Raw genomic sequence first — 27598 nt, forward strand, 5'->3', positions numbered from 1 at the left:
CCATTGTGATTTCCCCCAGGCTCTCTGTGTACTGATGATGCAATATGTTACACCCATTTGCCGCGGCACAGACGCACAAATCCCAGGAAAAAGACGTAGGAAAGATGGAAAGGAGTGCATCTGGCATGATAAAGAGAGCCAAAGCTTACTGTAAGTGAGCAAGACGCTGAGGCCAAGCTAAAGTGAGTGGAAAGAAAATGTGTGTGAGGAGAAAGAGGTTATTGTTCTAAGTCTACTGTCCTGAAAAGCATTACAAACCATAAACAAATGGATGAGATCGCAGCACAAAGGCTGTACGGCAACTTGTGTACACACATGCATGATGCCAAGCTCATATTCTTCCACTTAGCATATAAAAACAGCGTTGTGAATGCTTTCTGTAGTCAGATGGTGTAGATTTGCACAGCAGTTGTATGGGTAACATGTCACCACTTTCTCTGCCATGTTTACGAGCAACTCAACACACACGAGAATGCACACTGGTATATGGCGTACTGTATACCCATGCATGGGTTCCAAATGCTTTGAAAGCTTGCTGTTCCAATAGTTTGCGTAGCAATTCTGCCCTGACGTTGCCTAGAGAGCACTGCTGTTTGCAATTTCCACAAATAATGAGGGGTCTCATACAGAGATGAGTAATGGGTTAGTAGCTCTCCTCTGTGACTCATTCCTACTCATTCTCCCATGCTCACACACACACACACACACGCTTGTACAAAAGACCACATGACACTTAGCCAGCTTGTCAAAACTCCATGCTGCTGTGAATTATTCTTTCACTTTTTAAATGTTTTTTCCCACTTGAACTATTGAAAAACACAAACACAAGGGCAAATTTGACGGTGAGGTTCAACAGAACACAGATACCGACCTATTGTTCATTTAACACCATAAAATCACAGTTTCTTTTACACACTTTAACCACGTTATTTAGTAACTACTATGAATGAGCCAATGAAATCAGTGGTAGACTATAACCAAAAGTTTGTGGACACCCAACTATCACACTCATGTGAGCTTTCCCTGTACTGTTGCCATGAAGTAGATGGCACATGATTGTCTATAATGTTTTCGCATGCTGTTGCATTAGAATTTCACTTCACACAAGTGTGTGTGTGTGTGTGTGTGTGTGTGTGTGTGTGTGTGTGGTGTGCTTTAGAATTTCCCTAAGTGAAACTAAATGGATCCAAAGTTCCAGGGTGACACTGACCCTGTGCACAAAGTTCCATGAAGGCTTGATTTTTCAAGGTTGGTATGGTATAAATCAAGGTACTGCACAAGTCCGTGACCTTGACCCCACTGAACCCCTGCACGATTAACATCAGTGTCTCAACTTAGTAATGCTCTTGCAACTGAATGGACAGATAGCCTTCCTAAAAGACTGGAGTTAGCTAGGTATATCTGGAATGGGGTGCATCTCATATTTTTACTGTATTTGTACTTATTAAGATCACATTAACTGCCCCCCCCCCCCCCAAATGTATTCGTATTTCATTAGTGTGTACTGTAATTATAATCTAATTGGCAGACCTATTTTTTTATAAATATATAAATGCAAACTATACATTCCATTACAAATACCATCTAAGTTTTTTTTTTTTTTTTTTAATAATGGTTATTACAGTTCTCAATGACATGACCATTATAAACAAATGCCATAATTAACATTTGTGGCAGTTGGCTGTATTTGAAAAGGAAACTGTGTGTGTGTGTGTGTGTGTGTGTGTGTGTGTGTGTGTGTGTGTGTGTGTGTGTGTGTGTGTGTGTGTGTGCTTTAGCTAGATATATCTGGAATGGGTTGTTCAAAATGTACATACAGTGTAATTGTTATTGTGAGATGCTAAACAATTCATATGTGGTGTAACCTAGACAGATTATTTGTGGGACATTTTCCTAATCCTGTTCCTGTGATTTCCTGATATATAAACGAACTAGTTCTCTAATTTAAACTATTATGTCCCTGAACAGGCAGTTACCAAGAATGAATGGATAAGTGGTCTTTCTTTGTCCCACAAGCTTCAAATTGGAAAACTGCTTTGCATCCACATAAAAGGAAAGTACTCCTTATCACAGTACAAAAAAGGGGGGAAAAATGCTTTTGTTCTGTCTCACGTGATTTCACTTCCCAAGTGCCTGTCAAGTCTCACACATACACCCTTTATGGCAAGCTTCCAGGGGGAAAAAACCTCAATAATGCATCTCATATTTTTACTGTATTTGTACTGTATTAAGGTCACATTATCTGTTTTTTCTTCAAATGTATTCGTATTCCATTAGTGTGTAATTATAATCTAATTGGCAGACCTATGTGGCAAATATGATTTTTGTATACTGTATATAAATGCAAACTATACATTCCATCACAAATACCATCTACATCATTTTTTTTTTATAATGGTTATTACAGTTCACAATGATATGTCCATTATAAACAAATGCCATAATTAACATTTGTGGCAGTTGGCTGTGTTTGAAAAGGGAACTGAATTGTGTGTGTGATTTTTAGTTCTGGCTGGAATAAGCAATAGTTAGCCCATATGTACTTAATGCCATTAAAACAAACACTAATGCATAGTTAAATCATTTGAATATCTTTAAAGAATGGCCTTTTTAAAAACATTACTTATGGTTTATGGGTGCTGATATCGAATCCGTTATTGCTCCACAAGACCCTTGGTACAGTAATAAATAGCAAAGCGAAGCTGATAGTTAAATCCAAAAAATTAATAAATAAAAACATAATATTTTAACCTAGTGTGACTTCCTCCAGTTTCCTTTTACAGTCCAAAGACATGCGGTCTAGGTTGATTGGCGTGTCTAAATTGTCCGAAGTGCATGCTCAATGGGTTGGCACCACAGGCTGTATTTCGTCCTGTGTCCAGATTTTCCTGGGATAGGCTCCAGAGCCCCATGATCCTATACAGTATAGGTTTTATGGATGGATGAATGGATGGATGGATGGATGGATTTAAACATAAATGGGTAGATAAAGAAATGCTTTTGAATTTCTTATTGAAATTTATAAAGACCTTAATGTTTATTTTAATATTAACCATTACCCTGCTGTGGAATGAATGTCACATATTCACAATTCAATGCCGAAAAGGGGCACCCCAAACAGGCAGAATTTTCATTTCTCAGCCTCTGGTAAAAAGACTTAATCATTGAATAAACTTAGTTAAAGCAAGCTAAAAGTAAAGCGGTTCCAGTTGCACTATGATGGTTTAGCACATTGGTTATGTACATTTTAATTATTTCCTGGATTCTACACTGTCAGCCAAAACTATGACCAGATTGTTTCTTATTCAAAGGGTTTACTTGCTCTGTCTGGCAAACACTCGCCTCCTCAGATTCGAAGAGGAACCACACAATGAAGCTTCCTTTCTTTTTTACCAGTCCGTCTCATAAGCTCTTTTCATTCACGCCAACATGTACAAGTACACAATTGAGTTGTCATCAGCCCATGTTTACTTTTTAGCAGATTGCACAGAAAGAATTACTTAGTTTCTCTATTGTTCAACAGCAAAGTGATTAAAACCGAACTGTTTAGTGAATCAGTGTGGCACAAAAAGAGGGAGTGGTGGCATTAACATCTGTAGGAAAAAAAAATGCTGAAAGTAGTTAAACTAGCACCCCACCCAGTACCAGACATGATTTTGTGTTCCTTCTTAGGAGTAATTCAGTCAGTCAACTACGTTGCTTATTAATAAAGCTCAATGACATTTCCATGCATTTCTTTCCAAAAAAGCCCTCGGCTTAAGTTTGAAGGGATGTTGCTGCAACTGCCATGGGTGCTCAATAATTATGTCAATTGCAAGGCCAGTTGGAGAGAAAGATAGTTAAGGGGGGAAAAAAGGTAGAGGAAATCAAAAGTTGGGAAAATTGTCTGGCAAACACAAACCTTACACACATTTATTTGTATTCTGTATAACCGTGTAAATTTTTGTGTATAATTTTGATTTGACATTTTTAAAAGTTAACATCTGGCTGCTTCATTTTATCAGTGATCTATGAAATTATAATCTTAAACAATCAATGGAGGTGAAATCAATCATATTTTACACTACGCAATTTTGTTCATCTTTAATTATTATAATTTTTACCAGGTAATTCCAATAAAATCTTCTGGCTATGACAACATGTTCTTCAAACCTAACTATACTATGAGGAATACTCTAACATTATACCTACAATTAAAGAAAAGTACTCATTATGAATAAATCAGTATTAAACACTGAGCTTGTGCAGAAAACTGGGGTCGCATAAACAGAAAAAAAAGCCACCAGTCTAATAGTAATAGCACTATACCCAGATAAAAATATGTTTGTTGGCTGAGTAAAAGAGGAATGTGGAATGACCATTCTTTAAAGTGAGCAGGGCCAGGCATGTAAGCTGAAGGTACTAAAAGGTGCCAAAGGTACACTCTAAAGGTCTTGGAACAGCAAAGCCAGATGTGTGTCTTTTACTGTATTTTTTTGCAATGCATGCAGCAATCACAGGCAAAACTCAGGCCACAATCCAACTTAAGCAGAGGGCTAAAGAACTGAGAACTGGTGTGCTAACAACCTAACATTAACAGAAGCATTGTTAGAGTTGTGGAAAAAAACATAAGTGACATCAACAACGACCTCCACGTGGCAGGTAAGCAATGGTCTCACAATCCACTGTTCAAAGAAGACCTTGAAGGCAGAAATATAGAGACCACACCATGAGATGCAACATATTCATCAGCAGTAAGAATCCAAATGCCAGATTAGCCACACAATTCTGCAAACAAGGTTAATCTCCATTACTAATCATCGTTGATGATGTAACTTATCATGGTATCAGAAGAATGTGTTCAGAAGCACACAGACACATTGTCTCTGCCAATATACAAGGAAATGCATGTAATCTAATCTAACTTCATCATGCAGCAAAACAATTACCCGAACATACTGCAAATACAAAAGGCTTGATGAGGGAGGAGGGAAGAGGACGGTTATAAGTCAGCCAAGTCATTCACCAGACCACTCAACAAAAAAGCAAAAGCAACTAGAAGCTGCGATAAAAGCATAAAAAAAAAAATCAACACTCTGGTGAAGACAGTGGGACACCGACTGATGTACTTAGGCTTATGTAACCAAATATTAAGTGTTATTCATGTTAAAACTATCCAATACTTTTGCTCACTTGAAAATAATGTAGTTAGTACCAAAGGCTGGTTAACACATACAGATGTAAATATTAGGAAGGGAACGGTAAAATTCTTTTGATCTCCAACCCACAAAATCTTCATTGCATAGCAAAAGCAAAATAATTGCCATTGCATTTCTAATACTTTCAGAGAAAACTACATATGAATTTAATGTTATTAATTATATGCTGTCCTCTTATTAGTGGCTTTCAGAATTTTTAATAAAACATTCCGACACTGCCAGAACTTTTTCAGCCATCTTTGGTCACAGTGGTGCTAAAGCTATTGCCTTTGAGCAAATCACACCATTCATTCTGAGACCACTGATTTTCCCTACAGGGCAAAGAAAGTTTTCTGCAGTTGCAATCTAGTCCAAAAATCACACATTGTAAGCCCAGCTTTATATCCAAGTCCTTGAACATTCAATATTTATAAAAATGACTGTACAGGTGACTTTGGTGACGACAATTTAACAGACCCTAGACTGTAATAAACTCCCTGTGCTATGTAATGGAATGAGTTTTTTGAGATATGTCTCTAGTTAAAATCCAGAGGTGGTCTCAGTTTTTGCAAGGTGTGAGAATGCCAGTGGTAATACAGAGTTACTGTGTGTCAGAGCTGCACTAGTCTTACTTCCTATATCCTTTATTCTATTGCCAGGTCTGCTGACATCATCGCTTGGCAGTGTGGCCCTTCATCTGCCTTAAACAGCCTACCCTTAGCAGCAACAATTTTCAGCAGGTAATTGTACTTCAGGTTTTGTGTTTGGCCAGCTTGAACGGCAAAAAATATATATTTCCTTAAAACAAGACGTGACAACATCTGAAAATGGTAGTCCAAAGATGGAGTAACAGAAATACACCATGCAAAACCCAGTAAAGTCACGGCAAGACATTACCTTAATTTGGCTGGACAGTTTGGCTACATGGATCACTGGTAGACTGTCACATAATAAGATAATTTAATGTCTTGGAACCTCCAAGAAATTAAGCATGAAGGCTCTTTATGTTTTTATTATTTTTGTAAATAACTAACCTATTAAGTCTATCTATGTACTTAATGTTTTCTTTAATTGAGAAATAACCAGGGTATTTGCTAGCTGTGTTGTAAATGAAAACAACTTGTTTGGGCATTTACATTAAGTAATATGCCTTGTTTAAAGTAAAACCACTTAAATATTCAGAAATAAATGTATGCATAGTTAATAACCTATTGCATATTAGACTTAGACATTAAAACCACCTGTCCTCCTTGAGCCACCCGAACATCTCTGACCTGTCAAGGAATGGACCCTCCTCAAGATCTCTAATGGTGTGCTGTGGTATCTGACCACAAGACCTTAGCAAAAAAAATTCATTTCATTTAAGTTTACTTAGTTGCAAGATGAGGATTGGACTTACAGTATTCATCCAGCACATCTGTCTGATGCTCAATTGGATTGAGATCTAAGAAATTTGGAGGCAAAGTAACGCTTTGAGCTCTTGAACATTATCACATTTCGCAAACAATTCCAACAATTTTGCAGTCTGGCAGGGTGCATACCATTTATACCATTACAATTCCATGAAGAGGTATACTTGATTTGCATCTGTGTTTAGATAGATGGAAAGAACATGTCGAAGTAACCGCTGTCTTGCCTTGTCTTCTTATCCTGGTGCCATCTCCTTCCTAGTTAAGCAACCCACACACCTGCCTGTCCACATAATGTAAAAGATAATATAACTGACCAGGCCACTTTCTTCCATTGCTTCCTGGTCTAAATCTGATGCTCACATGCCCTCATTGTATGTGCGTTTGGCAGTGGACATTGTTGGAATGGGCACTCTGACCAGTCTACAGCAGCCATGGCTGTGATGCACTGACACATGCAGCCAGAATGAACTGTTTCAACAATTTATGCTACAGCTGCTATTCTATGGGATTGAAGAGCATCTGTGTTAATGATATTATAATTAATTATAATTCATACATATTCCCTCACATTTTCCAAATTTAATTCCAAATATTGCTTTTTTTATTCTGTAAAACTGCTTTTAAAAAATGACCACTGTTAAAAGCACTATATAAATCTAATTGAACTTAATTTGGTAGGCGGCACGTTCTTATCACTGTCGTCTTGCACCTGAAGGATCGTGGGTTTGATTCCTGGTTAGGTTCAGTTCCCACCTCTGTGAGCATTGAGTTTTCATGTTTTCCCCATGCTTGGAGGGTTTCCCAGTTGGATTGTCACCCGGCTCCAGACCCTGTATATGGGATTAAGTGGTATAGTGAGTAAGTGAATTTAATTGAAAATTGTTAACACTGCTTACTGAGAACATCCCCATAAGCCTTGCAGTTTTGTCCATTTCATATGTCTTTCCTGCTTAAATACCTCAGTCTCAACTGACTGTGCCAAAGGAATAAATAATAAATGTTCACCTTTCAGTGGTTTCAGTTTTAATATAGTGTTTTAGACTCATCGGTGTATATTTCACATTCTATAACCTGTAACAGCAGCATGAAGCTATAATATATGCACATTCAGTTGCATGGGCAAATTGCCTTATACTGTTAGCTTTTAAAGGCTTAGATTGAATTAAGTTTACATTTCCTAAAATTATTTTATCACAACAACTATTGTTATGTTAATTAAGTATTAGATTGAAAATTGCTTTTGTGGTTTACTATATACAGTAAGTTAATTACGTTTTTATCATAACCAGTAATAGTAGTCTGCTCAGTGACTAGTCCATAAAAAGATGTCATAGAACAACCTTAGAATCTGGTTTACCTTGATTTGTTATCTAATTTGATGTTTTTGGGGGGTAATATGATATTGCTTTCACATCTTGTACGTTAACACAACTGTCATCATCAAAAGGATAACTTTAATTCTGTCAGTTAATAAATGAAAGAAACAATACACCATGCTATAGATAAATGCAAAAATTATGCTGCAGGAGGACGTTTCCTGACCGAGCTTGGTATCACTTGTCCTTATAGATGGAAGAGCCATTGCAAAGCACTACTGATCTTCCAAGATGACCACACCGCAACCAACACAAAACAAGGGCCCACTGACTGATTTGAGCATTATTAACATTATGTAAAACATATGTCATGATCTCCATGGTCATCAGATCTCAATCCAGTTGAACACCTGTGTAAGATTTTGAAGCAAAAGGTTAGACATCTCCACTATCTTCAGAACATCTAATGTGTTTTGTTAACATTATCTTCATCCATCCAGGACTAGAATCTAAACAAAGTGCACTTAAGTGATTTTGGTGGTCCAACAACTTACTTTCTTTTTCCCCCATTTTAATATCCCATCTGTAGTTTGATCTGTACCACAAACCTATGTGAGTGTGTTCAGATATGTAGCCATGAAGAATGGAAAACTAACTGTTCCAGTCTACACTGGTGCTTCTGGTTACAACTACAAACAATTTAGAGTAAATCAGAGTTGACAGTACCAAACATATTTTATCCCTTCTCTCATTTTCACTTCATTTAAATGAAACTGATCCAAACACCCTAATATATTTACACGAAGCATTTCAGTATTTCAGTTTCATATTAAGTATGATCTGAAAAATATAAAGTAGGATCTCTAAACAAAAATAGAAAACTGTTTTTTTTATCAATAAATATACCTTTTTTTCCCTCAAATGAGATGTTTCTTAAGAGTATCATGCTCACTCATTTGCTTATGTTTTAATTGTTGTACACAATTGTATATATTGTTTGTCATGTAAATAATTATAATCATAGCTCTATTTTTAAAATGCTGTTGAATGACCCATATCTAGTGACCGATTTCTGAGATCATGTCTGTAATCCATCACTTGGTCATTTCTGACAGGAACATATTTATTAGGTTTGGGTCATTCAGTCGTGGATGCAGCTATTTCACGTTGTGCTTGAGAATGGCAGTGAAATGTTAATGACAGGTTAGCAAAACAGAAGGTGATGTGGTGCTAAATCTTCAGCGGCGTTAGCACAAGGTCACAGTCCCACAGTAAAAAAAAAAAAAAAGGTTCACATTCAAACACAGTCATTACAGGCCTTTCATTTTCAGTCGTGGCTGTCACTGTCATGGCAGGATTTACACCTGGTTTTCCCTCTTCACACATCCAATGGCATGTAGAATGCTACGCTGTCACCGAGGAGCTGTTTGTCCCACTATCATCTAAGCTTTTTCAGAATGTACATCTTTGCTGATATATCAGTTAAAAATAGGCAACATAAAATTGAAATTGTTTATGCAGATGCACCACGCCCATATTAGCACACATCCAGCACTCTACGCACGCGCACAGCCGCTGGGTGAGTAATAGGAACCTCAGTGTCATCTGTGTTTAAACAGAGGGAGATGTGTTTGTGACAGAATGTCTCCTCCTCTTGAGCAGAGCCAGCCATCTTGACAGGATGTATTGCCTCAACTTTCAGACTCAAGAGGATGACCACTGCCAACACCCATACAAACACACACACACAGATACACAAACCATACACAACACACACTAAAATAAGATAGAAGTTATCAGACATTTATCCTTACACTTACTCTTCTGTGACTTGAAGTATATCTAGCCCAAGTGCAAACTCTTGTAAATGCCAACCCCTACTTCATCCACCTACATGATGTTGCCAAGCCACAGAGCGCAGCCAAGAAAACATACAACTCCCATTTCCAGAGACATAAACATTCAGAACATAAAATGCTTTTGATGGCCTCTACCAAATTGCCTAAGAATCAATCTTTCAACATATTTAGTTTATTTTTTTTCTTCTTATTGACATCCCTTGGCTGGTGTCTACTGTATATGCAGTCCAATCTTTAAGTAACTGGAGTGTTTTTATTGCATCACCTGTGAATTCTAGCAAGTTGAATTTGCCATAAGAGAATTATTGTTAAGTTAAAGTGAAGACTGTCAGCTTTTATTTAAAAGTATGTAAGTCCATAAAATAAAGGAATCACAGTTTTGTCTGTGGGTTAAGTAAGAAATAAAAAAAAGAAAGAGCATTGTTTTATAATCACAAGCATGATGTTGCTTCACCCCAACACACTTATAATTTGATAATTTTTCAATTACAGCATGTTCTGAAGTGTGTTATTCCTCTTATACCACAGCTGTCTTTTGTTTATATTTATTAAATAACAAGCAGTCCTCAATTAGATTTAAAGTTACAGGTAGTATTTTTGAACATCAGTGAAACTTGCTATGTGTTGCATATATACTGTATATACTTTGTAAATGCTATAAATATGGTTTTCTGTTTCCCTTTCTCTTGACCTTAATAATGCCACGAATGGAGGTTATGTTGCCGAGAAACTGCAAAGCACGAAACCCTGAAGTCTTTCCTGTGTCGTAAAACTTTAAGGAACAGCTTTGCCTCCGTTATAAATCAGTCACAGTGGAGACTCCTTCCTAAATGTCTTCTTACAGAAACGGCTAGACACTTTTTTTTTTAGCTGTGTATGTAGAGCATCAACAGAAGCTGATGAAGTGATAACGTATTGAAACAGGTAAATTTACATAAACCAGTGGTTTAAATTACAGCCGATACTGCTATAACAGCTGTGCTGCATTAGAAAATTACTCTTTTTCACCCATCGGTGTCAAAAATCTATTTTACACTATGTAACATAACACTTATTATAGAAATAGAACGTTTTTAAAGAGACAGTGGTAGTTTATTGGGTAAAGCCACTGAGTTACTGATCGAGCCCCATTGTCGGGAGCATGAGCAAGTCCCTTAACCCTATCTGCTCCAGGGACAATGTTTCGTGGCTGACCCTGTGCTCTGCCCAGCTATGCTATGTGCGAAAAAGGAATTTTCCTGAGCAGTAATGTCTATGTAAGAAAGGCTTGACTTAAAAAAAAAAAATTGGAACAGACAGAACTAGATGAAAGGAACAAACAAAATATAGTCTATATTCTATTTAAATATAGCATATACATAATATCATAATGAAAATTAGCTAGGAAACAGTTTTCATGGTATAACCAGACATCTTAACTTTTTATTCTCCGGGGGTACTACAATCCAAAGACATTCAGATTAGGCTACTTGGTGTTTCAGATCGCCCAAATGAGTGAATAATTGTGTCTTTAGTTGGACTACAAAGGTTACTACTGTAGATGGATCGATGCATGGAGGTGAAAGCAAACAGTGCTGTGACACAAACTTAAGACAGATCCACTAGCCAGAGTCTGAAGTAGGCATTGTCAGTAGTCATGGTAAAATATCACTATCAAGCATTGTGATGTCATTAATTTAAAATTGATGCAAAAGCAGAAATATTTTGTCTTCTTTTTTTTAAACTGTTTAGAACCATGGAAAAACTGTTAATATTTACAGTACTGTACATGTGAAATGATTTCCTGTGTGATCATTATTGGTCAGTATTGATACACAATTTGACTACATATCAATATATCATTCATAAATAGTGTACACAAAATAACACAAAATTGTCTACAGGATATTAATATTATAGCTTTTAATAAGCAAAACCGACGTCCAATGAAAATATGCTCAATATCCTCACATCTTGCCCAAGAATTAAATTGGTGCTAGAAAGAAGAGGAACTTTGGCTGAGGGACGGGACAAAATACTGCCCCAATTCATACAGGAGATGAACTAAGCCTGTGGGCTTAGAGAGAATGTGCTGGATACATCTGTGGAAGTTTCTGACAGGTGCTTACATTAATTACGCTCACATAGTTTGTGTCTCTGTATGTGTGAGTAATGTATATCACTATATCACAACAGACTACAGTCACATTGCCAAAGTTATTGGGTAAATTTTTAAATGAGGAATAAGTGCAAGTAAATTTTTGTGTTTATTTAGTGTTTCTGGAACAAGTCCTTAGTGCTGTCAGAGGTACAGCTGTAATATTAAATTTTCCAAACAAGGACACTCTTCATGAAGAAGTGTTTTGTAGTTTCCCAGTAACATATACATAGGTTTCACTGCAAAAGTCAATAAATCCATTCTGGCAATTTTGGGAAAAATGAGTTTGTGCAAAAGTTGCTAAAAGAATTGTACACTACAGAATTATTAAAAAGCACAAAAGTCAAAATTATTTATTTATGTCAACATTATTTCTGCTATTTGGTAAGATAATACTGTATATTGGTTTTTATACAATTGAGTTTTAATAAAAATATAATTTATCAGGTATGAAAATAAAACGAACAGTTTGTAGTAAGTTTGGCAGCAAATTAGAACAAACAAAAAGTGTTTTGTTATAAACAACATTTTTAATTACAAGGATCTTTGAAAATCATACATTACATTAAAAAATAATACGAAACATTTAGTTGACAATGCAGCCGCCTCCTCCTCTACCTATTTGGTTGTTAATGACATCAACTATCTGCACTGGTAGCAAAAAACTGGAAACAAACTGTACTTTTTTGCAGATGCAACATTCTCCAAAAGTCGATCAAATGCATTTATTTTATTTACAATAGCTGTTATTTTTACCCAGCCAATAGATTTGCCTTAATGATCATGTGGTGGGATTTAATTTTTTGCATTTCTTTTCTTGTGTTTTTTTTTTTTTTTTTGGATGCACAGCATTTTATTATTATATTATTGTTATATTTTGCCAAAAACCTCTGTAAGTCCAAAGTTTTTAAAAAAGGATGTGTGTCTAAGCAAAATAATTTGCAAATTTGGGTGAAAGTAGAAAAAAAAAATTGTTTTTTGCTGAGAAAATTATCATTTATTTGTTTATGAATGTCAGTGGGTAGAAAGGTTGTTGAGGCAATGACTGAATAAAAGAATGAAACAATATATATCCTTTGTTGCTATGATATAAGAAGAATAAAATATTTTTAACTTTAGGCAACATTATAACATATTGTGGTTGGCAATTGTCCATATCAGTGCATCTTTTGTATAATTCCACAAATTAAATCCAATTTTATGTACTTAAGGGCTGAAAACTGTTTAAACCCCATGAAAAATAAACTAAAGCTCACTTTTTGATTTTCACAAAACAGCTTTGCGACTAGAATAAGAAGATAAGATATATCATGAGTTGCAGAATAATGTGCTTCCATGCTTGATACTATTCTAACATTCACTAAAACACTAAATCAAAGCAAGTAGAATTTGCCCAAAATGCTTCCACATTTAAGAGCTTTATTTGTATCTGCAAACAAACCAACATACTACTCTAATTAAAATGCTCATTGCCTTAGAAAGCATTTACTTGGAGGTTCATTTAAGAGGTTTTCCAAACATACCACATACCATTCTTTATTTATCACCATAAATTGTATGTCTTGTGTGAGAAAGAAACAAAGATTGTTTTCTTTGTTTGCAGCCATTACCATTTCCCTAACAGAAATCCTCACTGTTCCTCTAAAAAGCACCATATAAGATGACCTTTATCAGAGTGAGGGTAGGAGGTGGCATTAGGTCAGGCTGAGGGTGGCCTGACAAAATGTAGGTGTAAAAGGGGGAAAAACTGGCTCTGGTGAAAGCCAGATGCAGTGGGAGCTGGAGGAAAATGACATTTATCACAGCATAAATCTTTGGTTTGTGTTTGAATTATACTTGTTAGACAATGAAAATGCATATTTTGTCTTTATTTTTGCATTTCCACACAATCAAGTCATAGTGCATCCAGTTAATGGGTTTGGATTTTAAGTTTGGTCTCAGGATGAAAAACTGATCAATACGATATAGTTGCAGTATACACTTTTTTTTTTTTTTTCGGGGGGAATAGAACATTGCTGATGCCTTTGTCAACCTTAACAGTATTAAAAGTTATTTTATTTTAACACCAAAAAAATGCATTAATATTAATATAAGGAAATTATCCCATATGTCCATATTCAGAGTTGGTTTATGCCTTTTTTTTTTCTTTTTTACCCAGATTATTAAAAATGCTTTATCAGAAGCTACACTTTCAAGTCTAAAAAAATATCAGGGTTTTTTGTTGTAAATATTATATTCATAATATAATGATTGCTAAAATGAACAACCCGTGCATGACCATAGAAAGAGATTCCGTATCATTTATCTGAACATCAGTTGAACCAATCACTGTGGATTCCTCCAGGGTAAATTTGCATGGGAATGCGGGGGCCTTGTTTCCCCTTGCTGAAAATAGGCTGATATCTGGAATAGAGAGGAGGTTAAGTTAACATGTGTCATTGTGTGAGGATGGATGTGGAGTGCAGCACTGCTAAGAGGTTGGTTTACAGGAGCTGTGGCATTGTGTCCTCTCATTTATTGAGCCCACAGTGCAGAGGCGTCAGAGAAATAAAGAGTGGAAACATGTAGTGCAGACTCAAGGCCAAAATCTCTGGCAATTTACTTATAAGCCTTAAGGGGCTCTAGTTACTTTACTTTCCTTTTCGTCAGAGCAGCTTCTGTTCTACGTCCATGCTGTTAGTTGTGTAGAATATCTAATGTACATTGCTTGATCAGAAAACGTTTATTCTAACTTTTGTAGTGTATTTAAAAGTAATTTATAGCCTGAATTAAACTGTATATCATGAATCTATACAAAGTTTAAAATATTGTTGAAGTGGGAGATTTACGATTTATAATACATTCAACCCATTCCTAAATTTTAAATCATTCAGATTGCTACACTACAAAAGATGAAGAAGTTAAAAAGGTGAAAATCCAAGACATTGTATTTAAAGCAAAGGAACATTGCAATATTTAAACTGTTCATATAAAATCTGCTTAATATAAATATATGAATAATTTTTTATGGACTTTTATTTTTAGACTGTTTGTATCTTGACATTTGACTTCCGCTTACACTTTATGGACGTTCCCAACAGAGCCTTGCTCAAAATCTGCAATCAATAGTGTAATATACCTACTTAAAAGAAATCATGCTTAGCCTTAGAACTTCCTACTGCACTGGACTTCAGTCTCTTGGTCTCCATTTAACTGACTCTAAATGGTTTGTGTAAAAAGGATAAAATAAGATGGAGGTTGTTTTTATAATAAAATAGAAGTAATGGAGAGAGCCAGTGTTATCTAGAGTTACAGGTAACATTTGGATGATTTTACAGTGCACTGCCAACAAAATCCTAACCAAATTCATTTGTTATTTCTTAATGAGTTTATGATAAAGATAAGATTATAAATCCTATTTCTGGACATTTTAAAATATTTTTGTTTAATTGGCAAATAATTGGCTAATTGTAAACATTAGATTTTGATAAGGAACACAATTATCTGCTGATTAAAACTGTAGCTTAACTGTAGATCTAAAAAATAGACTTAATAACCTTATATCTGATTTCGAATAGGAAATAGGAAATAAACTTGACTAAATTCAAAATATTGGCAATTGCTTATATCCTTCATTATTTTTATTTAGCAATTTGTAAACAATACGCATTTTTTAAAATTAATATTAATTGGCATCTTTCATAATTGCCATGTTATTAACCTTTTCGGTTAATCTATTGAGCTTACAACAGTAAATATAAAGCTCAATAGATTATGTTCAGCATCCGCTATGCAAGAATGACCTTCTCCTAAAGAAGGGGAAAAAACATCACAGTAAACAGAATCACTGTCAAGGTTATTCAGAGTGCTGCTTTTTTTTAATTATTCAAACATCTTCTGACCAATCAGACTTGATGATTCAGGTGCTATTGTATAAAAAAAATATATAGGTTTGTTTACAATGTTCTTGTTCTCAATATAGTAACTTGTAAATCTTCTCAAATTAATTAGTGTTAAGTTGATTCAACATAATGCAATGATTTAAACTCCGTGTCATTGAAAAAGTTTCAGTGCTGGAGGTCATCCAGTAGTCTGTCATCACACAAGGAAGCTGTGTGAATTACTTCAAAACAGGTGAAGTAAGGTGGAGCTTGGATCCCCTGAGTGTCTTTGGTTGTTTTCCTAGCCTTCATCAGCTGTTCCTCCTCAGTGTTGTTCTTGACAGTACCGCCATTTGAAGAAGCTGAAATCGCAGCAGTAAGAGCCCTTAAACAAACACCTCTGAAATTCTTCAAAAGGATCTGCATACACTGTTTGAATTGGATTCTCAGCATATGGCACAATAGCTAAGAGGAAACAAATAAGTCATAAAAGAGATATTACTGAAATCTTCTCTCCTCTGACATTTTCTCTGACGTTATGGCACCCTGGCCTCTGTAGTAAAAGCCTATTTTGAAAAGCAAAAGATCTTAAAACAAAGTCCCAGTCTGTATATATAAGGATGCACATGCGCCTTTTTAGCTTTCCATCATACACCGGTACTTAACTAAATGTTTGCATGAAGCTGTCATTGCTTTAACAGATTATACACGTCTACACAAGAAATACAAGGATGTATAAATCAGTGCGGCATACAGGAAGTCGCTGCCAGTATCATACTCTTTTACACTGTCACACACCTAATGAGTACAAATTCTACACCCCATTCAGAAAAGACAGCTCATCCTATCACCATACACTCTTCTTCATTTAATCTCTTGACTTTTTGCCTTCTCACACACGCAACCATCTGTGGCAACACACCAAGTGGCCTGGGATTTGTGTCTTCCTTGGTTAAGTCCCTGCTGTGTCATAACAGGTTTGTTTGACAAAGCTCAATTAGTCAAATCCCCCCAAAACTGGTGGTCTCCATCTCAAGCACATTCAAGGCCAGGGTGGTCTGCTCTCTTTGGCTGCCTTTGGTGATCTTTATGGAAGTAAATACAGTTAGTAAAGCCTCCTACCATCACTCATTTCCTTTTATCTGGTAATATGGTCCCAGAGATGATGTGTGCTGTAAATATAAAATTGGAATCATAACTGTAATATGCAACCTTTATCAAACTAAATGAATCATATTTATTTGGTTGATGATAGATGGGTCATATTGCATATGGATAAAAGCTACAAGTTGAATCGTGTGTCTTCTTACATAAATTTGCATATGTTTGGGTTCGAGTCTATGGTCGTAATGGGGGTCATGAGAACAGACAGTAGAGGGAAGAGGTGCATGCTGAGCTTGTGTTTGTTTTAGGAGCGGTCTTGTCACTTGGCTCAGGGACATTCAGGGTGGGGCTCCATGGGTGGCCTTGTCATCACATTGAATCCCACACAGACTCTCTCTCTCTCCCTCTCTCTCTTGCTTAGAAAAAGACAGACACATGCACCCACACAATTAGCCCTATCAGTGACATGCGTAAAACCAGCTATTTTTATAGACCTACAGTTCGGCTATCAGGTCACTGTTTAGATGTCTACCATCTGCAATAGTTGTAATAGCGCCGAGATAACAACATGGGACAAAAGAATGGCTCCCCACCCAGTGTTTTAGTAGCATTTGTAAGGGTTAGATGGTCCATTACATTTGACAACAGACACAGTACAAGGTAGTGTCTTGTAGTAGGTAGGTCAGCTGGTCGACACAAAATCGACTATAAAGCAACAATTCAGTGTTTCAACATGTGTAGCATTTTGTTCTCCTCCACCAGGTGGGCTGGAAACTTCATCACGTTTATAACGATCATCATAGGTACTAATCATCTGTAACATCTGGTTGGCAAACTGACAAGTCACTTATTGTGAATGTAGCTTGTAGGAACTGCGTGCGTGTGTGTGTGTGTCTACAAGCAACTATAATATTAATAAAAAATCTCCCTTTATTGTTTATAATGCAAAGTAATACATTAATGATTTTAGTGACGCATAACTTAATTGATCCTGAAACAGCCATCCCATGCTGCAAGGATTAATTTATTGTAGTGACTTTTTTTCCTTTTCTCGGTGCAAGGAGAAGAAATTATTGTTTATATTATTTGTAAATAAACTGAAGTTATAGAAAAAGAAAGAAATGCTAAACTGCGCCTTGATTTTGACATATGGTCCACGAGCCATTATATTTGAGTTGAAATTACAAAACATAAACGCGTCTTATTTCACACAGTAAAAAGTGGGTTATTGCTTTACAGATCATAGGGGTATTTTATGCACTGCATTTATTTCATTTTAAATAATGACACAACCATAAATTCTATGTATCTTTATAGCTCCAAAGCCAGTACCCGGATATTAACTCAGACAAACCCATAAAAGCGAATCTTGTCTGAAAAGCATGTGAAAAAGGGTCAAAGATGTGAATGTGCAAAGGTTGTAGACACAGTAATTTGAGTAGCCCATAAATACATTGTGTTCTTACAGCCCTTGATTTTTTTTTTCTTTTTTTTATGTTCAGGAAAGTTTAGAAACATCAAACAATGTTCCAAATACATAAAACTTTAGATGAAAAGATATATTGTTCTGTTGGAACTTTTGCTTTTTAGAAATCTGATCATTTTCTTCTGTGTAATAAATATACTGACAGAGGATGAATATGATACCATTATATTTAAGATAATATATAATGGTAATAAAAAAAGGATACTAGATACTGTATATTTTATATAACAATTATAAAACAAATAAATTAAGTTGTCTTAAATTAATTGATTTGTATGTCAGTCCTGAAGCTTCAGCCCTTCTAAGCTTTACTCATTATTTATTGTCTTACTCATAACCCCTACAAAATGTAATATCTAAATGATAAGGCTGCTTTCCTCTAGCACAAACTACAACTGGATAGCAGCTGATAATAAGACATAATAAGAGTCTTTATCCCATTAGTGAACTTCTGCAGATTATCTCTGTTAAAGCATGTTAAGCGGGCAGGATTGGGTTGGGGGGGGGGGTGTTGGAGGGGGTGTTGGAAGGGGTTGCAGGAGTTTACCATGGACGGCATCAGCTGCTCCCCAGCTGTTATCAAAGGCTCTGTAAAAGGAGAGTCCCAATTATCCCAGCCCAGGGGCATACATAGAGCTACACATCCGCCCAGGCACAGATCTTTCACCAGGCTCTGCAGTCTTTCATCTGGCCAATAAGAGAACATGCGTAGGAAAGCCCAGGTGTCCTCTGACCAGGACTGAGCTAGAAGCACAAAGACTATCATATTGTAACTATACCTGTAGACCCACACAAACCTACACAAGAAGCATATCATATGCACCTGGTTGGCTGTCACGAGGGCACACACTTAACATTTTGTTTTAAGGTATAGAGTGCATGCACACCTGGAATCTGAGATGAAGTCAGTTCTTCTTCTACCAGATGTTCAAGATTATCTCCTAATTTTTACTTTTAAATAAAAACATAAACTCCATTTATCAGCCTTAACTGATATAAGTTGGATATCTGTCATTGCATCTAGATTTGGCTTTTTTTTTTTTTTTTTTTTTGCCTATTTTGGCTTTGAATATAAATGTTGAATGTAATGTCATAATGATTCTCAGAAAAAGAATAAAGATATAATACAATAACATATTTACTGGTTGTAAGTGTTCACTGTTAGTGGTGCACTATATAGTTTTTAATCTATAATTAGAAGGTTTTGCTGCTTGAACGAAATTAAATCATTCTAGTCCTTAATAATGAACATTAACCTTTGGATTAGTAGTAATGCTCATTGTGATAGTGCAGAGCAAATGGTGACGATATGCAAATGCAAATGTTAGATATTAACATTATGTTTATATGTTGAAGTGAATTAAAATTTGTTATCCTACAGTATAAACTATAACTTGTAATTGTTGAATAACGATTATCAGTTATTATATGTCATGCTTGAAGATGAACATGCAAATAATAAGTGAGAAAGATGAACAAAGAGTGATATTTACACACATAATGCTGTGCAAAGGCTCCATTTGGTAAAGAGCTTCTTTTGTAGTCAGTGTGAGAAGTTTATAGGCTGTGTTGTACATTTTGTAGTCGTGATTACTGATCACAACAGTCAGGGCTGCAGGGGCATTGTGGTTAGTCACATGTGGTCTGACACGAGCTGCATAAGGGTTTCAATCCTTGCTCTATATTATTTTACCAATGCGGTTCTCATTAATTCAGCTCGGGAGAAAATAACAGGTCAGAAAAAAAATTGTGGGGGGTGAAAGCCACAGGGCAACTGCACAAGATTCTGTCGTAGGTGTTACGCTATCATCAGTATATTTAAATTAGATTTCAAATAAGCCTTTGAAGAGTTTGGAGACGAGTCAAGTTTTGCTCAGCATGGAGCCTGCTGGAGAACATTAACACTATTACGATAATAGCGTAATGCCTGAGGTTCATGCAGCAATTTTAGAAAACAAAACTTGATAATGGTTATCCTCAGGAAAGTCTCTTCATTATGACCTACATATGGTTACCTGAGTGAAACATGTGGCCTGTCTTAAGCAAAATGCTGCTCCCGCAGTTTGAGTTGGAACACGGAAATTGCCTGCTAGCACTATTGCGCACGAACATATAGAAAGTGCTCTTTAAGTGGCCAGACTGAATTATTTCCTGTCCAAAGCTTCAAGTCACCTTTTTCACTTGAGGAGCTCGCTCAGGTGACATTGTGGAAACCGAACAGAGGACAGAAGACCTTTTTTCCAGATCAAACCTGACCTGAATGTTCAACTTTAACCTCGTAAAAAAGTCCTGAGCTACTAATTAGTATTTGTAACATCTGCAACATGGATGATGAGCCCAGCTGTAATAACAGACATATGTAAAATAGTGTGCTGCCACCATGGAATGGAGCTATTAAAATAGCCATTCGGAGGAAAAAAAAGAATATTCCTGTAAAATATCGTTTAAGAATGCTTTTCTTATTTGGTTAATAAGGGAAATTAAGGCTTAAAATCACTTGGCTGGAATCACATACTCCACTTTGACTTATAAAGGGAAAAAAGGGGGCAGCTAGGGGGTAACACAGAGGTTTATGTGAAAAGCAGGGGGAGCTTTGCTCCAGTGATATAATTTAATGGAAATATAAATCAGCGCGTGGCATAATGGTGATAATAATAATGATGCAATATAGTTTTACACTGCTTTATAGAGAAATGTTTTCCTTATAAAATTGCAAAATGTATCTTATTTTCTCTCAAAGACCGCTAACTGTTGTGTATATAAATTTATCATTAAATCCAAATGTGCTCATTTTGTTCAAAGGCTTTACTGTAATGTGTATTTTTGCCAGGCTAGAATGAGAAAACACAATCATATTAGATTTAAGCAATCTCACACGAGATTGAGTTCTGTTGTGCTGCTGAGCCCTCATGCCCACGACCGAATCACAGCCATGCTGATATTCACTACAACACCATTTATTGTGAACAGATCATGATTCGTTTCTTTATTTAACCAGTTATTTTGCTCTGGAAACATACATCCTTCCACAACTGGCAAAACTAACTAACCACACAGTCGGAACGACATAGAAGTAATTATTAAGGATTTAAAGTGTTTTTTGTTTTTAGATCACAATGTTATTAGATGAGTTTTCTTTCTGAAAGCGGTCCAGTAACTGGTTTTCAGTATAGCGGATCATACCGACTTACTTTCACCCATGCTGTCACTGACACTAAATAGTGTCATTAACAGTTAATAGAACACCTGGGATGTGGAGTGATACATATAGCTAAACGTCCCAGTGGTGTTGGTGTCCATTATCACCACTTGTGGAAAGCCTCTCAACCAATCAGATTACTTGGTTGGAACTAACTGTTGTATAATTGAAATTCTTTTTCTGCCCAAAGTGAAATTCAATACTGAGTACTGAATATCGCATAAAACAATTTTTATGTCCTTTATCACTGTATTAACACATAATTTAAAATGATCTGTTCCAATTATTGGCATGACGAGATCATGAATAGCTATATCACTTTTTGAATTAATATGTAAGCCCTAAATAATCCAACTATCAGCTAAGTGTGGGTCTTTGTAACCAGTAGCATGACATTGTGCAGCTCCAAACATTACAATCTTCAAGAGCTCTTCAAGGGGTCCTTCGGATACTTAAAGGGTCATAGCATCTAAATAGTATTCTTTTTAGAACTATTTACATTATTTGGTTTATGCAGGGAATTATTTATCATTCGTCATTTTGCTTTAGTATGTAAGAAATGTTTATCTGAATTTAACACTTAATTGTTATCAGAACATTATTCTGATTTTGGCCTTGACTGCATTACGTACAAAACAATTCCCATTAGTTATCTTTCACATGTCTGTTTTCCAGTTTCTTATACAAAATATATGTCTAATGGGATTTTAAATGCATTTTTTATTTATCTCCCAGGTATATTACTGACATCCGAAGTTGTCGGATCATGTTACAATCGCTTTGTTCTGAGTGGCCTATTTTACAGATAGCACTGGATTACGGTAATGGACGGCTTTATCAGCAAGTCAAGAGGTTGTGGAGGTGGCAGAGTGGTTTATGACACACTGCATAGTATCATAAAGAAATTCAGGGTCCTCTCTTTATCTGAATCTCATCTCTATTTACCTTCGCATTGATCTCATCTTGTCATTGTGGCCTGAGGACTTTTTGTCAGTCTTTTGTAAGAACCTACCAGTCCTGACCTGTCTTCACAGTTACAATGTATGTAATTAACATGGGGGGAAAAAAGCAGTCTTGGGTCTATATTATAACAGATGTTGGTTAGTATAACATCAAATAAAAATTATTTTTTATATAGCATATATATTTTATACATTTCTGCTTATAACAGTTTTAAAATCTGTGATTCCCTCTTAATTATATTACAAATCACTTTACTATTTAGACGATTTAGATGTAATGAGAATCAAATTAGACAAAATAAATGATTTGAATTACATACAGTTTACATTTAGGCATTTGGCAGACGCCTTTATCCAGAGCAACTTACATTTTATCTCATTATACATTTGAGCAGTTGAGGGTTAAGGGCCTTGCTCAAGGGCCCAACAGGGGCAACTTGGTGGTTGTGGGATTGTGGAACATGGGACCATCCGAGCTGTAGTCCAATGCTTGAACCACTGAGCTACCGATGAGTTTAAATGTTTGAAGTTTGCATTTCACCAATTGGCTGAATAAGTCACAGAGATAAGTCCCTCAACATTTTCATTCCATTGTTTCTTTATTTCACTCTCGTAAAGATAAGATCTTCTGATCTGAGCAAAACAGATACAATGCTTAGAGGAAACAGAGGGAACAGCAGGTTGTACTTCATGGCCTGGCTGTAAGCAGGGAAATCAAAGCGAGTCACAGGCCAGAACAGAGAGTTGGACCTAATGGGGTTTAACAAGACTGTGTTTTGTGTTTAAACTTTGGGGGAGACTAACTAATAGTTCTGTAGGTGTCATTTGTTTTGACAACCTTATGCAGCATTAGACCATTTATTTCCACATAGACTTTTGACAGATCTTGTATTTATGACAGAAGAGCCAAATCACTCTGTAAAGTCTTCTCCAGCATCCAAACACTTTAAATGACTCTGTGGAGGTAAATTAATGTGTAATAATGATTTCTGCATGCTCCTGGAATATGCCTTTGCCATTAGGGAAGAAAAAAAATCATTAAGGGAATAATGTGGTCATACAGTGCATTCAGATAGTCCGCTGACTTTATTTTATTGACACATAACATTCCTGAGTCTACCATCGCTCTGGAATAGGTTAAGTCTAGACTCTTCAGACCACATTACCATATTCCATTGCTCCAGAATCCAAATCTTTATGCTCTATAGCTAAATTGAATTGAGTTTTTTTTCTTTTTCTTTTTCGCTTAGCCTGCCCAATCCTGTGAGTTCTGTTCACACGGTGTGTTTTAAAATGCACTATTGAACATAATTGTAATTTCTACTGCTGATTTATATTTATTTTTCTTACAATTCAACTTCACTAAGCATGTAAGTAATATCCAATCATGTTTTTTTTTCTTCCCACCACATTTTTTCAGTGAAGTTCAGCACCATCCTTCTATGTTTTAATAATGTGTTGGGCATTTCTTAATCCAGTTACAGTAATTTCAGCAATCTCCTTTTTTTTTCTTTCCTGGCTTCAGCTCCAATAATTTGTCCCTTTTGAAACACAGTCACATTTTTTTCACGTTCTTGGGATATGTCTTCTGATATGTTTGTTTAAGGAATAGGAAGCTGCTTACTATTTAGAGTTTCCAGCTGAAATATATTAATCACTGCAGTAATTATCCAGTCAAAGTCTCTAATCAATGCATTTGTTTATTTAAATCAAAACGCAACATCAATCAGTAAAAAGCTTCATTTCACAAGGGACAAAAAATGTGAGTGGAAGCAATAATTGTTCAGATTTAATAACCAAAAACAGCCAAAATTGAATACTCAGTATTAATGACATACTTTACCTTTTTAAAAACTGAAAAGATCACCAACCCCCAGAAAGTGCTGTTCATCCTTCAGCTTGTCTTGAGTCGTTAGGGATTTAATGTGCTTGTAATAGTGACAAGGGCGCAGAGAGAGATTTATGATAGTAAGAACCCCAGTTGGTTGATAATTTAAGGTGTTGCTCTGAGATGAGTGGTTTTCTAATCACACAGAACATGGCCCTACAGCAGTGGATTTAAATCACATTCACAACGTGCTCCCTACAGAACAACCTTATTTTACCTAAGGGTGGAAACTTCAGAGAAAGTATGCTAAGAAACAAGTTGGCTAAGATTACATCACTTTTCCTATAATATGGAATGTAAATGTAAAAATACTTGACAGTAATTTAATATAAAATAACTGTTTTTTCACTACTACTATTACTACTACTAAAACTACTACTAATAATAATAATAATTAAAGAATCCTGCTCTAGAATATGTATGGTAGAAGGTATAAAATATCTAAGGATAAAGACATTAAACATTTTATTTGGAATACTGTATGAGCCTCATTTGTAAATGAATTAACTAAATATTTAAGGAATGTAAAAAAAAAAAAAAAAGTAAGAGAGTGATTGTCTAGTTTATATAAAAATTATTCAGTAATCAATTTTTCAGTGTGGTCTGCATTGAAGTTTAGAGCATTTATTAGTGGTAAACTAGTATTAAATAGAAAACAAACAAACAAGCAGGCATAGTGCTAGATGTCACCATAATAGTATTGTTTTCCTTGGATGAATAAGTTTGATGATTCATAATGCATACTGACTATTAGAACTGAATGTTTTCTGTTATGAGTCCCAAACTAATTTGAAAGATCTATGGATGTGATTGATGTCTTCTCCAGTTTTCTCCTCCAAGCTACTCTGATGAATGCACTGGGAGATGGAGGACCTAAACACGGGTGACAAATTGAAAGAACAAACAACATGAAGTCTGTTGCTGAGGTGCTTGGCTGCACGAGAAACAGTTTTAATGTTTCTTGGCATTGATTCTGCAAGTCTCTGCAGCTGCACTGCAGGGCTGATCGCAGATGTTCCAAAGGATATTCCCATAAGTTGTGTTTTGATAATGGAGGTGAAAGGCAATATCCTATACTTCAGTCCAGTTGCATGTTTTCAGTTAGGATGAAGCCATTGTTGTATGATTTACATTATTTCCATGATCATAAAACACTGTGTGTCAAAATGGTATGATATACATTTGCAAAGAAACCTCTAGGCCCAGTGGACCCAAGCCATTGGATTATTCTTTAATTTGTCCAAATTATTGGGTTATACACTTATTTGCAGTCTATACAGCTGAGGGTTTGACATTTAGTCATCGTACTGTATGCTTGCTTTTATTTTTTCCTAAAATGTTGTCTGAGACACTGTTGATTTAGTGATTTATTGAGTTTCTTATTATCTGGCTCCATTAAAAAAAGAAAGATAATCATCTGATATGCAGGGAATATAGCACATTTATAAATCACACATAATTTCTTGATATTTATGGAGAAGGGAATGAAGTCCAATCACAAAAATGGAGCTTATCACTAGTTACCCCAGCAACAAGTAGTGTTCATTCTCCTTAAAAAAAACAAAAACAACCAACAACCTGAAGACACTATCTAAAGTGCCAACCTAAGACACTATCTAAGCAGAATGTCAAGCATGTGGTCCACTTGATAACCTTATTTTCCTCAAACACAGTATGCCTGACCACAAGATAGATGAGGAGCTACTGACTCGGCTGCTCTTCCAGACAAGGCAGCACCTCTGAGTACACCATATTTAAACACATCCATCCCCTGTCCTTCCAGCAAGACCGGCAACTGGTGGTTATATAGAACTTATCATCTCGTGAGTTAAAAAAAAAAAAAACAGTTGTTGTGTGTGTTTGTGTTGTACTACCAGAGGCTTTGTCATCATAAAATGCATGCAAGAGACAACACAACAAACCATGGTGGTTAATTTGGAAGGAAATCCAAGCTTCAAGAAGAACAATAACAAGGACTCTAGAAACCTGCCAGCACAGTTAATAATCCCAAACGATGTCTGGCCACTTTACCACCATTCTTCCTTAAATATTCACAAGTAGCTATGCCCAGGAAATCTAGTGCCAATGCCGCAGAATGTAGAGAACTTTGTTGCAGTGTTCATTAATCTCTGTACAAAAAAGTCTACAGTAACCATTTTAATTCATTACTTACAAAGCCTTAGCACCCACCCTTCCATGGCAGGCACAAGGCCCTACAAGCAGTAGACATGTACTCTGGGCTTTGTTCAATCATCTTATTCGATTAGGAAGCAGGAAGGGGAAATGTCACCGAGGGTCAGAGTACAGCATAGTTACTGTCCATCGAGCTGAATTATTTGCCCGGCAAACATTGTTCTAGCATAAAACAAACACTTTCTGGCACCATTCCAGCAGGATCCATTAAATCAATGGAAACCAGACAGGCAAGGTTGACCCTAGGAAAAAGAAAACAATGTCGGAAGACATGGTCCTATCTTTACCATGGAGGCTATTGGGCCATTTGCTTACGGTATGTAAAACTTGCTGTAGAAGTCACCACATGCCATCATGCTTTGAGTAGTGAATTACCTCTAAAAAGCATTTCGACATCACTTAGTATATCAGTGTATTTAATTTACACTAATATTAATGTCTTGAGCTACTGGAGCTGCACCACATGGATTCCTAAACATTTCAATAGCATTGCCAGCCATCATTACAACCTGTGTGGATCTTGATGGGTGCTTACTGACCTCAGGGAGGTTCCAGGAAGAAATGTTTTATGCAAGGAGAATATGTTCAATAAATGTTGTATTGTGAAAAACTAAATTTTCTTCTGTGACTTCAAAAGTGAAACTCTCATATATTCTAGATTTGTTGCGAGTAAAACAAAGTATTTTTAGGCTTTGTTGTTTTTACTGTGATGATAACGGCTTATATCTCAGGAAAATCAACAATCGAGTTTGAGTAAATTACTATTCATACAGTGTAAATACCAGGTATCTCCTCAGTCTAGTTCAGTGCATGCAAGGGGAAGACTGCTGACCTGACAGTTGTCCAAAAAATGACCATCCTACACAAGGAGGGTAAGCCACAGTAGGTGCTATATCAAGCATACTCAGGGAAAGTAGACTGGAAGGTAGAAAAAGGTGCACAAGGTGGAGTAGGAAAAAGCAACAGAGACGATGATGATGATGCCTTAGGAAGATTATTAAGCAA

The sequence above is a fragment of the Clarias gariepinus genome, chromosome 21 (genome assembly GCF_024256425.1).
Source record: "Clarias gariepinus isolate MV-2021 ecotype Netherlands chromosome 21, CGAR_prim_01v2, whole genome shotgun sequence".
Taxonomy (NCBI): Eukaryota; Metazoa; Chordata; class Actinopteri; order Siluriformes; family Clariidae; genus Clarias; species Clarias gariepinus.